Below are 12,256 nucleotides of genomic sequence, written 5' to 3'. Positions count from 1 at the left end.
TCTCCACGCACAATGTGACCCTCATACTCAAGAGTCGATGGTAGAAGTATTGCTCATAAGGGTTACTATACTGATGGGTCACGGCTGGAATCGAATTGTCTGAAGGCGGAGAGCTTAGCAGAAAGGTATTTGGTAAGGGTCTTCAGAGGGATGGCTTGGAAGGTGATCACTAGGTAGTGGGTAATCAGCAGGGTTATGGGAGCAGTCTGAGAAAGAGAGTTTCCCGGAGCGTGACAACCACTGCTTAGTCACAACACCCAAGCAAAGGAGTAGGCCTTCCAGTATGAGCTCGAAGGGGTTTTTCCATGACCTAAAATTTCTCCACAAGCGCTCTGTCCTTCCTGGTGGCTGCTGACCATGACATGTGACTGCTGCAGCCAATCACTGGCCACAGCATGACCTTCTAGAGCAAGTAAGCCACATGGTCAGTAGCAACCAAGAAAGTAGTTGTGAAGCAATTTTAAGTAGTGCAAAAACCCCTTTAAGATACGTTCACACGAAGTGGAAGATCTTTATCAAAGCAGAGTTAACATCTGCACTAAATTTGCCATTAACTAAGATAGCCAATATATACCCTAACACCTCCTGCCCACGGCCGGGTCAGATTCCGCCTGCGAAATATTGCAGTGGAATCAGACCCGGAGCCCCTCAGAGACCCTATACGCACCTGCCTGGATCCGCGACGAGAGTCTAGCTGGCGCGTGTGCACAGTGCAGCACATGATACGCCAGCGCTTGGCTGTGACGCGGATTATTGCAGTACTTCCGCAGTGCTCACTGCCGATGTATCGCAGGAAGGATGGTTTCAATTGACTGTAATGGAAACCGTCCGCACGATTTTCCGCACAGAATAGAACATGCTGCGATTTTCCCATGTGAGCGGAAAATTGCAGTTGATTTCCGCCTGTGGGCAGGCTAGAATCGTTTACTACAGCATGTCTATGGACGGACATTGCTGCGGAATTCGCAGCGGGTGTCTGTGGGCGTTCGGCCTTAGTAGGCCCAAACTGGAAGCCATAAATGCTTCTATAAAAGGCAATATATGCCATCTTAGTTAAGGGCAGATTTAAGGAAAAATAGCGGCTTCCAGAAGTAAGGAGTAAAAACTGCAGCACAATACTGTAAGAATGAGACAGCAAGAGATTCCTCACAATAAGAGGATCAGATTGCAGGAGGATCCCGCAGACTGATCCCACAGACACAGGCCCTGCAGGGGTGTGACAAGTCATCGTGAAGTCAACAAGGTCCGCATAGGAAAAGGAAGTGTTCTGAGATATGCTCTTCAGTTGCTGAGAGTGGTGGAGTAACCCGGCCACCAACTGCCTGCAGTATTTCAAGAGTGGTACCTGAGTTGTGTCACAAGGGGAAAGGTAGCACTTATTGGTGTGGGGACAGTTGTAGAGAGAGATGAGAATCGAAGTAGCAACAAATGGTCGTATAACAAAAGCTTAATCAGTAATAAAAGTCAATGTGAGTCTAATAAAGAAAGGGCACCTGGTGTAAGAAGTAACTCTTATTGATTGATAATGAAGATAGTTAAGATATGTGGAAAGGTTTATATAGATTTTTTTCTTAAGAGCCACTAGGCCAGTGATTCCCAAACAGGGTGCCGTGGGAAAGAGAGAGGGAGAGAAAGAGAGAGAGTGAAGGAGGGAGAAATAGGAGACTGAGAGAAAGAAGTAGAGAGAGAGAAAGAGAGAGAAGGAGAGGAGAGAGCGAAAAGAAGAGGAAACAGAGGGTGAATGAGAGAGAGAAAAGGAGAGACAGTTAAAGGGGTTTTCCAGGGAAACACTATTAATGACCTATCATCAGGATAGGTCATAAATAGTTGATTGGCAGGGCGCATGCTGTCAGCGGCGCAAATACTTAGAGGTCAAAGCAGAAGCCTCCGTGCCAACCTCCGTGTAGTGGTCAGCGCTTGTAACTGCAGGCACAGCTCTCATTGAAATAAGGTGACCAGATTTTCCCACAGTCAAAGTGGGACAGAGAGGTGTGGTCAGGGGGCGGTGCTTATCGCAATGTATGAATTTACATTACACGTTTCAAAAAAGACGGAGGAAATTCCGCAGGATTTCTGCATCCAAAAAAAGCTGTCAAAATCCGTACCATTGGTGCAAATTTTGATTGAAAATTAGCCACATATCCACAGCTGATTTCATACTATGCGGCGCTCCCCTCACCTCCTCCATAGGCTTCCCGCTGTCAGCGCTCCACCACTTCTGGTTCCCAGCGGCCTGTAGTGACCTCACCTGACCAGCGGCACCGCAGCTGACCAGGCTGCTGGGAACTGGAAGCCAGGGAGCACTGACAGCAGGAAGCCTTCGGAGGAGGAGAGGGGAGCGCCGCATGGTAAAAATCAGCTGCAGATGCATGGCTGATTCCAGTCAAAATCCGCACCAATGGTACCAATTTTGACTGTTTTTGTGGATGCAGAAATGCCGGGGAAATTTCCGCTGTGGACATTCTGCAGCATTTCTGCCACATATAAATATACGCTAAGTTAGCTTGATTTATTCTGCCACGTGCAGAGCGGCCTCAGTAGTAATAGTGTCCCCCCACAGTGGTCTCAGTAGTAATAGTGTCCCGCCACAGTGGTCTCAGTAGTAATAGTGTCCCCCCCCACAGTGGCCTCAGTAGCAATAGTGTCCCCCCCACAGTAGTCTCAGTAGTAATAGTGTCCCCCCCACAGTGGTCTCAGTAGTAATAGTGTCCCCCCACAGTGGCCACAGTAGTAATAGTGTCCCCCTCCAACAGTGGCCTCAGTAGTAATAGTGTCCCCCCCACAGTGGTCTCAGTAGTAATAGTGCCCCCCCCCAACAGTGGTCTCAGTAGTAATAGTGTCCCCCCCACAATGGTCTCAGTAGTAATAGTGTCCCCCCCCACAGTGGTCTCAGTAGTAATAGTGTCCCCCCACAGTGGCCTCAGTAGTAATAGTGACTCCCACAGTGGCCCTAGTAGTAATAGTGACTCCCACAGTGGCCCTAGTAGTAATAGTGCCCCCACAGTGGCCTCAGTAGTAATAGTGTCCCCCACAGTGGCCCCGGTAGTAATAGTAGCCCCCATAGTGGCCCCAGTAGTAAATGTGACCCCCACAGTGCCCTCAGAAGTAATAGTGACCCCCACAGTAGCCCTCAATAGTAATAGTGTCCTCCACAGTAGCCTTCGGTAGTAATAGTGACCCCCACAGTGCCCTCAGTAGTAATAGTGACCCCCAAAGTGTCCCCAGTAGTAAGACTGATCGCCCCAGTAGCCCTCAGTAGTAATAGTGTGTGTCCCCCCCCCCCCCCCCCCCCTCATTAGTAGAGATGAGCGAACACACTCAGTTAAGGCAGATACTCGAGCGAGCATTGCTCTTCTTGAGTAACTGTATACTCGTCCGAGCAAATGCGGGGGAGGGCAGCGGGGGGAGAGAGACAGAGGCTTCCACTACGACCTCTGTGTATTTGCGGTGCTGACAGTATGCGCCTGCTCAGCTGATCAGTCGGGGTTCCGAGCAATGGACCCTGGCCGATCAACTATTGATGACCTATCCTGATGATAGGTCATCAAAAGTATTTCCCTGGAAAAACCCTTTAATTTTTCTCTCTTGCAGGGGTACCGCGAGGTAAAAACATGTTGACATGTTGGATAAAACAGCAGTAGACTGCGAATATAGAGTAATTTACAGAATAATAGGATGTGATTGTTATTCAATGGGAAATGTGTAACATGAATATTATTACTGATAATAAAATATTAATCTACAAATATTAGTACTCCGTAAAGGGTTAAAAACAGAACAGGTTCCACCGAGATTTGAACTCGGATCGCTGGATTCAGAGTCCAGAGTGCTAACCATTACACCATGGAACCAGATAGCACTAATGTGGAAAATTTAAGAATAGTAGGGTATTATCCACAGCTTCATGCTAACAATCAGTATTATAATAGAGCATAAGATCATAATAGTATTGGGAAGTATTACGGGTTAGGAATATGACTTGTAGAACAAGTGCCCTGTAGCTGTGAGATCAGCACAGTACTGCCATACAGATCCAACATTAGCTGCTCATACAGTGTTATTTAATCATTTCCTAAAAGTTAATCTAACCAACAATAAAATATATATTTTATAATATAAGAGGCAGTTTACATATATATATATATATATATATATATATATATATATATATGTAAACTGCCTCTTATATTTTATATATATATAAAATTAAAAACAACTAGCAGAGGATGGTTTCGATCCATCGACCTCTGGGTTATGGGCCCAGCACGCTTCCGCTGCGCCACTCTGCTCCTATGTGAGATGCTGCGTTTTACCGCTCTAACTCCATAGTGTGTTACACTTGTCAGCTGATAGCTGAATGCACGCATCGCTGTACTCCGGCCCGTTCCTACCATAGGCTCACACTATACTCCCTCCAGAGCAGACCGGTAGGCAGAAGGCGCTGCACTCCTGCACGCCCAGCCCTACTGCTATAGCCCCACGTCCAGCAGCAGCAGGCGTGAGCCGGCAATCACCTCCTAATGTGACCGTCAGCCAGTGGTGCAGCAGTGAGCAGCTGCTCTCCTGATGGAAGCAGAACGCTGCAGTCATCCGCAGTACATTCCACACCAGCTGCGCCTTCTGTGGTACAAGGTCCGTTTTCTGAGACCAGCATTCTTCCCAGCATGCACTGCGGCTTGTTCTCATTTGCATATAACATTGTCACAAAATGCTCTTCAGTTTGGCCAAAATACTCTATATTAATGGGTTTTATTATTACAGGCATGACATATTAGGTAAAATATCACAGCAGGATACATTATTTTTAATTTATAAAAGTAATCTCTCCACAATGTAAGAACTTCTCTCCCGCGGGACCTTAAATACCGCCGGGGCTGTCTGCAGTATCGTGCTTGCTTCGGCAGCACATATACTAAAATTGGAACGATACAGAGAAGATTAGCATGGCCCCTGCGCAAGGATGACACGCAAATTCGTGAAGCGTTCCATATTTTTGCACCGATTCTTCAATTAGAATTTAAAAAAAAATTCTAACATAACATTTATTTCTCCTTATAGGTTTTAACTTGGAGTAATAATAATAATTGTCTCACGGTGCCACCACTAAAAGGTGTATTTTTTGTGCCATGTGACTACAGGCATACAGCAAATGTATCCGAGGCGCCATAACCACGTACAGTGTAACCCCCCCCAGAAGTTGTGGGATGACACTTTTGTCTGTGTGATTGTAACGTTGTTATAAGTGAGTGATTACAATATCGGAGTAAAAGGATCATTTAGGCGACTTTCACACGGGCGACCCCCTATTTTGTGTCTGCAATATTTGGTTGCCAGCAATGCTTTTTTTTTAGAATAATCTCCCATCGCAGTGCTGACGGCCACAATAAAATTGCGCGATAAAAAATGTACAATTTTTTATTGCGAAAATGAATAGGACTTTCCATTATCAAAATTGCATCGCAACACAATCTTGTTGCATTGCGAGGCGATAAAAAGGAGCGGCTCCATAGCGAAACCTGGGAGATAAAAAGAATCGCACATCGCAGAAAGATAGAGCAGCCGTTATTTTTTGTTCTCTCAACATCACATCAGTGAAAACATCACAGATGGGAAGGAAACCGTTGGTTTCATAATCTGCTTTTTTACTGACTATCGCATCAGGCGAAAATCGCACGATTTTCTTGCCTGTGTGAAACCACCCTTATTGCGGAAAACTGATGCCTTGTACGAAGACTCCAGTACCCTGTTGTACCGCCTCTAGCTTAGATACAAGATGTGATACAGGCGGGCATGGAGGCTCTAGTACCCTGTTGTACCGCCTCTAGCTTGGATACAAGATGTGATACAGGCGGGCATGGAGGCTCTAGTACCCTGTTGTACCGCCTCTAGCTAGGATACAAGATGTGATACAGGCAGGCATGGAGGCTCTAGTACCCTGTTGTACCGCCTCTAGCTTGGATACAAGATGTGATACAGGCGGGCATAGAGGCTCTAGTACCCTGTTGTACCGCCTCTAGCTTGGATACAAGATGTGATACAGGCGGGCATGGAGGCTCTAGTACCCTGTTGTACCGCCTCTAGCTTAGATACAAGATGTGATACAGGCGGGCATGGAGGCTCTAGTACCCTGTTGTACCGCCTCTAGCTTAGATACAAGATGTGATACAGGCGGGCATGGAGGCTCTAGTACCCTGTTGTACCGCCTCTAGCTTGGATACAAGATGTGATACAGGCATGCATAGAGGCTCTAGTACCCTGTTGTACCGCCTCTAGCTTGGATACAAGATGTGATACGGGCGGGCATGGAGGCTCTAGTACCCTGTTGTACCGCCTCTAGCTTGGATACAAGATGTGATACGGGCGGGCATGGAGGCTCTAGTACCCTGTTGTACTGCCTCTAGCTTGGATACAAGATGTGATACAGACAGGCATGGAGGCTCTAGTACCCTGTTGTACCGCCTCTAGCTTGGATGCAAGATGTGATACAGACGGGCATGGAGGCTCTAGTACCCTGTTGTACCGCCTCTAGCTTGGATACAAGATGTGATACGGGCGGGCATGGAGGCTCTAGCACCCTGTTGTACCACCTCTAGCTTGGATACCAGATGTGATACAGGCGGGCATGGAGGCTCTAGTACCCTGTTGTACCGCCTCTAGCTTGGCTACAAGATGTGATACAGGTGGGCATGGAGGCTCTAGTATCCTGTTGTACCGCCTCTAGCTTGGATACAAGATGTGATACGGGCGGGCATGGAGGCTCTAGTACCCTGTTGTACTGCCTCTAGCTTGGATACAAGATGTGATACAGACAGGCATGGAGGCTCTAGTACCCTGTTGTACCACCTCTAGCTTGGATACAAGATGTGATACAGGCAGGCATGGAGGCTCTAGTACCCTGTTGTACCACCTGTAGCTTGGATACAAGATGTGATACGGGTGGGCATGGAGGCTCTAGTATCCTGTTGCACTGCCTCTAGCTTGGATACCAGATGTGATACGGGTGGGCATGGAGGCTCTAGTACCCTGTTGTACTGCCTCTAGCTTGGATACAAGATGTGATACGGGCGGGCAAGGAGGCTCTAGTACCCTGTTGTACCGCCTCTAGCTTGGATACAAGATGTGATACGGGCGGGCATGGAGGCTCTAGTACCCTGTTGTACTGCCTCTAGCTTGGATACAAGATGTGATACAGACAGGCATGGAGGCTCTAGTACCCTGTTGTACCGCCTCTAGCTTGGATACAAGATGTGATACAGGCCGGCATGGAGGCTCTAGTACCCTGTTGTACCGCCTCTAGCTTGGATACAAGATGTGATACAGGCGGGCATAGAGGCTCTAGTACCCTGTTGTACCGCCTCTAGCTTGGATACAAGATGTGATACGGGCGGGCATGGAGGCTCTAGTACCCTGTTGTACCGCCTCTAGCTTGGATACAAGATGTGATACGGGCGGGCATGGAGGCTCTAGTACCCTGTTGTACTGCCTCTAGCTTGGATACAAGATGTGATACAGACAGGCATGGAGGCTCTAGTACCCTGTTGTACCGCCTCTAGCTTGGATACAAGATGTGATACAGGCGGGCATGGAGGCTCTAGTACCCTGTTGTACCGCCTCTAGCTTGGATACAAGATGTGATACGGGCGGGCATGGAGGCTCTAGTACCCTGTTGTACTGCCTCTAGCTTGGATACAAGATGTGATACAGACAGGCATGGAGGCTCTAATACCCTGTTGTACAACCTCTAGCTTGGATACAAGATGTGATACAGGCAGGCATGCAGGCTCTAGTACCCTGTTGTACCACCTGTAGCTTGGATACTAGATGTGATACGGGTGGGCATGGAGGCTCTAGTACCCTGTTGCACTACCTCTAGCTTGGATACCAGATGTGATACGGGCAGGCATGGAGGTTCTAGTACCCTGTTGCACTGCCTCTAGCTTGGATACCAGATGTGATACGGGTGGGCATGGAGGCTCTAGTACCCTGTTGCACTGCCTCTAGCTTGGATACAAGATGTGATACAGACAGGCATGGAGGCTCTAGTACCCTGTTGTACCACCTCTAGCTTGGATACAAGATGTGATACAGGCAGGCATGGAGGCTCTAGTATCCTGTTGTACCACCTGTAGCTTGGATACAAGATGTGATACGGGTGGGCATGGAGGCTCTAGTACCCTGTTGCACTGCCTCTAGCTTGGATACCAGATGTGATACGGGTGGGCATGGAGGCTCTAGTACCCAGTTGTACTGCCTCTAGCTTGGATACAAGATGTGATGCAGACAGGCATGGAGGCTCTAGTACCCTGTTGTACCACCTCTAGCTTGGATACAAGATGTGATACAGGCAGGCATGGAGGCTCTAGTACCCTGTTGTACCACCTGTAGCTTGGATACAAGATGTGATACGGGTGTGCATGGAGGCTCTAGTACCCTGTTGCACTGCCTCTAGCTTGGATACAAGATGTGATACGGCTGGGCATGGAGGCTCTAGTACCCTGTTGTACTGTCTCTAGCTTGGATACAAGATGTGATACAGACAGGCATGGAGGCTCTAGTACCCTGTTGTACCAGCTCTAGCTTGCATACAAGATGTGATACAGGCAGGCATGGAGGCTCTAGTACCCTGTTGTACCACCTGTAGCTTAGATACAAGATGTGATACGGGTGGGCATGGAGGCTCTAGTACCCTGTTGCACTGCCTCTAGCTTGGATACCAGATGTGATACGGGTGGGCATGGAGGCTCTAGTACCCTGTTGTACTGCCTCTAGCTTGGATACAAGATGTGATACAGACAGGCATGGAGGCTCTAGTACCCTGTTGTACCACCTCTAGCTTGGATACAAGATGTGATACAGGCAGGCATGGAGGCTCTAATACCCTGTTGTACCGCCTCTAGCTTGGATACAAGATGTGAAACAGGCGGGCATGGAGGCTCTAGTACCCTGTTGTACCGCCTCTAGCTTGGATACAAGATGTGATACGGGCGGGCATGGAGGCTCTAGTACCCTGTTGTACCGCCTCTAGCTTGGATACAAGATGTGATACAGGCGGGCATGGAGGCTCTAGTACCCTGTTGTACCGCCTCTAGCTTGGATACAAGATGTGATACAGGTGGGCATGGAGGCTCTTGTATCCTGTTGTACCGCCTCTAGCTTGGATACAAGATATGATACGGGCGGGCATGGAGGCTCTAGTACCCTGTTGTACTGCCTCTAGCTTGGATACAAGATGTGATACAGACAGGCATGGAGGCTCTAGTACCCTGTTGTACCACCCCTAGCTTGGATACAAGATGTGATACAGGCAGGCATGGAGGCTCTAGTACCCTGTTGTACCACCTGTAGATTGGATACAAGATGTGACACGGGTGGGCATGGAGGCTCTAGTACCCTGTTGTACCGCCTCTAGCTTGGATACAAGATGTGATACGGGCGGGCATGGAGGCTCTAGTACCCTGTTGTACCGCCTCTAGCTTGGATACAAGATGTGATACGGGCGGGCATGGAGGCTCTAGTACCCTGTTGTACCGCCTCTAGCTTGGATACAAGATGTGATACAGGCGGGCATGGAGGCTCTAGCACCCTGTTGTACCGCCTCTAGCTTGGATACAAGATGTGATACGGGCGGGCATGGAGGCTCTAGTACCCTATTGTACCGCCTCTAGCTTGGATACAAGATGTCATACGGTCGGGCATGGAGGCTCTAGTACCCTGTTGTACCGCCTATAGCATGGATACAAGATGTGATACAGGCGGGCATAGAGGCTCTAGTACCCTGTTGTACCGCCTCTAGCTTGGATACAAGATGTGATACGGGCGGGCATGGAGGCTCTAATACCCTGTTGTACCGCCTCTAGCTTGGATACAAGATGTGATACGGGCGGGCATGGAGGCTCTAGTACCCTGTTGTACCGCCTCTAGCTTGGATACAAGATGTGATACAGGCGGGCATGGAGGCTCTAGTACCCTGTTGCACCGCCTCTAGCTTGGATACAAGATGTGATACAGACGGGCATGGAGGCTCTAATACCCTGTTTTACTGCCTCTAGCTTGGATACAAGATGTGATACAGACAGGCATGGAGGCTCTATGACCCTGTTGTACCGCCTCTAGCTTGGATACAAGATGTGATACAGGCCGGCATGGAGGCTCTAGTACCCTGTTGTACCGCCACTAGCTTAGATACAAGATGTGATACGGGCGGGCATGGAGGCTCTAGTGCCCTGTTGTACCGCCTCTAGCTTGGATACAAGATGTGATACAGGCGGGCATGGAGGCTCTAGTACCCTGTTGTACCACCTCTAGCTTGGATACAAGATGTGATACAGACAGGCATGGAGGCTCTAGTACCCTGTTGTACCGCCTCTAGCTTGGATACAAGATGTGATGCAGGCGGGCATGGAGGCTCTAGTACCCTGTTGTACCGCCTCTAGCTTGGATACAAGATGTGATACGGGCGGGCATGGAGGCTCTAGTACCATGTTGTACCGCCTCTAGCTTGGATACAAGATGTGATACAGGCGGGCATGGAGGCTCTAGTACCCTTTTGTACCGCCTGTAGCTTGGATACAAGATGTGATACAGGTGGGCATGGAGGCTCTAGTACCCTGTTGTACCGCCTCTAGCTTGGATACAAGATGTGATACAGACAGGCATGGAGGCTCTAGTACCCTGTTGTACCGCCTCTAGCTTGGATACCATATGTGATACGGGCGGGCATGGAGGCTCTAGTACCCTGTTGTACCGCCTCTAGCTTGGATACAAGATGTGATACAGGTGGGCATGGAGGCTCTAGTATCCTGTTGTACCGCCTCTAGCTTGGATACAAGATGTGATACGGGCGGGCATGGAGGCTCTAGTACCCTGTTGTACCGCCTCTAGCTTGGATACAAGATGTGATACAGGTGGGCATGGAGGCTCTAGTATCCTGTTGTACCGCCTCTAGCTTGGATACAAGATGTGATACGGGCGGGCATGGAGGCTCTAGTACCCTGTTGTACCGCCTCTAGCTTGGATACAAGATGTGATACAGACAGGCATGGAGGCTCTAGTACCCTGTTGTACCACCTCTAGCTTGGATACAAGATGTGATACAGGCAGGCATGGAGGCTCTAGTACCCTGTTGTACCACCTGTAGCTTGGATACAAGATGTGATACGGGTGGGCATGGAGGCTCTAGTACCCTGTGGCACTGCCTCTAGCTTGGATACAAGATGTGATACGGGTGGGCATGGAGGCTCTAGTACCCAGTTGTACTGCCTCTAGCTTGGATACAAGATGTGATACAGACAGGCATGGAGGCTCTAGTGCCCTGTTGTACCACCTCTAGCTTGGATACAAGATGTGATACAGGCAGGCATGGAGGCTCTAGTGCCCTGTTGTACCACCTCTAGCTTGGATACAAGATGTGATACAGGCAGGCATGGAGGCTCTAGTACCCTGTTGTACCACCTGTAGCTTGGATACAAGATGTGATACGGGTGGGCATGGAGGCTCTAGTACCCTGTTGCACTGCCTCTAGCTTGGATACCAGATGTGATACGGGTGGGCATGGAGGCTCTAGTACCCTGTTGCACTGCCTCTAGTTTGTATACCAGATGTGATACTGGCGGGCATGGCGGCATACAGGTTCTGTATGGTATCCTGTGGCATATTGCTCCATATTTGCTGTAACTGAACCTTTAGATCATGCAAAGTTGTAGGTTGTAGAAGTTGGTCTCCCAGATGGTCCCATACATGTTATCTTGGGGATAAATTTGACCTGGCAGCCACGGAAGTGTGACAATGTTGTGGGACATTCCTGTGACCCCCTTTTGTGTGCGGCCGAGCACACTTGTCAGCTGATAGGTAAGGGCACGCATCGCTGTACACCGGCCAGGGCAGACCGGTGGGCAGAAGGCGCTGCACTGCTGCACGCCCAGCCCTAATGCTATAGCGCCACGTCCAGCAGTAGTAGGCGTGAGCCGGCAATCACGTCCTAATGTGACCGTCAGCCAGTGGTGCAGCAGTGAGCAGCTGCTCTCCTGATGGAAGCAGTACGCTGCAGTCATCCGCAGTACATTCCACACCAGCTGCGCCTTCTGTGGTACAAGGTCCGTATTCCGAGACCAGCATTCTTCCCAGCATGCACTGCGGCTTCTTCTCATTTGCATATAACATTGTCACAAAATGCTCTTCAGTTTGGCCAAAATACTCTATATTAATGGGTTTTATTATTACAGGCATGACATATTAGGTAAAATATCACAGCAGGATA

The 12,256-nt window shown here is 49.1% G+C and overlaps 2 non-coding genes across 2 annotated transcripts; one reads left to right on the top strand and one right to left on the bottom strand.

The window, feature by feature from the left end:
• Positions 1-3,779: 3,779 nt before the first annotated feature.
• TRNAQ-CUG (transfer RNA glutamine (anticodon CUG)) lies at positions 3,780-3,851 on the bottom strand. Its single transcript has one exon. It is a non-coding gene; the product is annotated as a tRNA-Gln (tRNA).
• Positions 3,852-4,888: 1,037 nt separating this feature from the next.
• Positions 4,889-4,995, top strand: LOC136588862 (U6 spliceosomal RNA). Its single transcript, XR_010787666.1, has one exon. It is a non-coding gene; the product is annotated as a U6 spliceosomal RNA (small nuclear RNA).
• Positions 4,996-12,256: the final 7,261 nt, after the last annotated feature.

The sequence above is a fragment of the Eleutherodactylus coqui genome, chromosome 13 (assembly GCF_035609145.1).
Source record: "Eleutherodactylus coqui strain aEleCoq1 chromosome 13, aEleCoq1.hap1, whole genome shotgun sequence".
Taxonomy (NCBI): Eukaryota; Metazoa; Chordata; class Amphibia; order Anura; family Eleutherodactylidae; genus Eleutherodactylus; species Eleutherodactylus coqui.
This window is presented reverse-complemented; position numbering and strand designations above follow the sequence as displayed.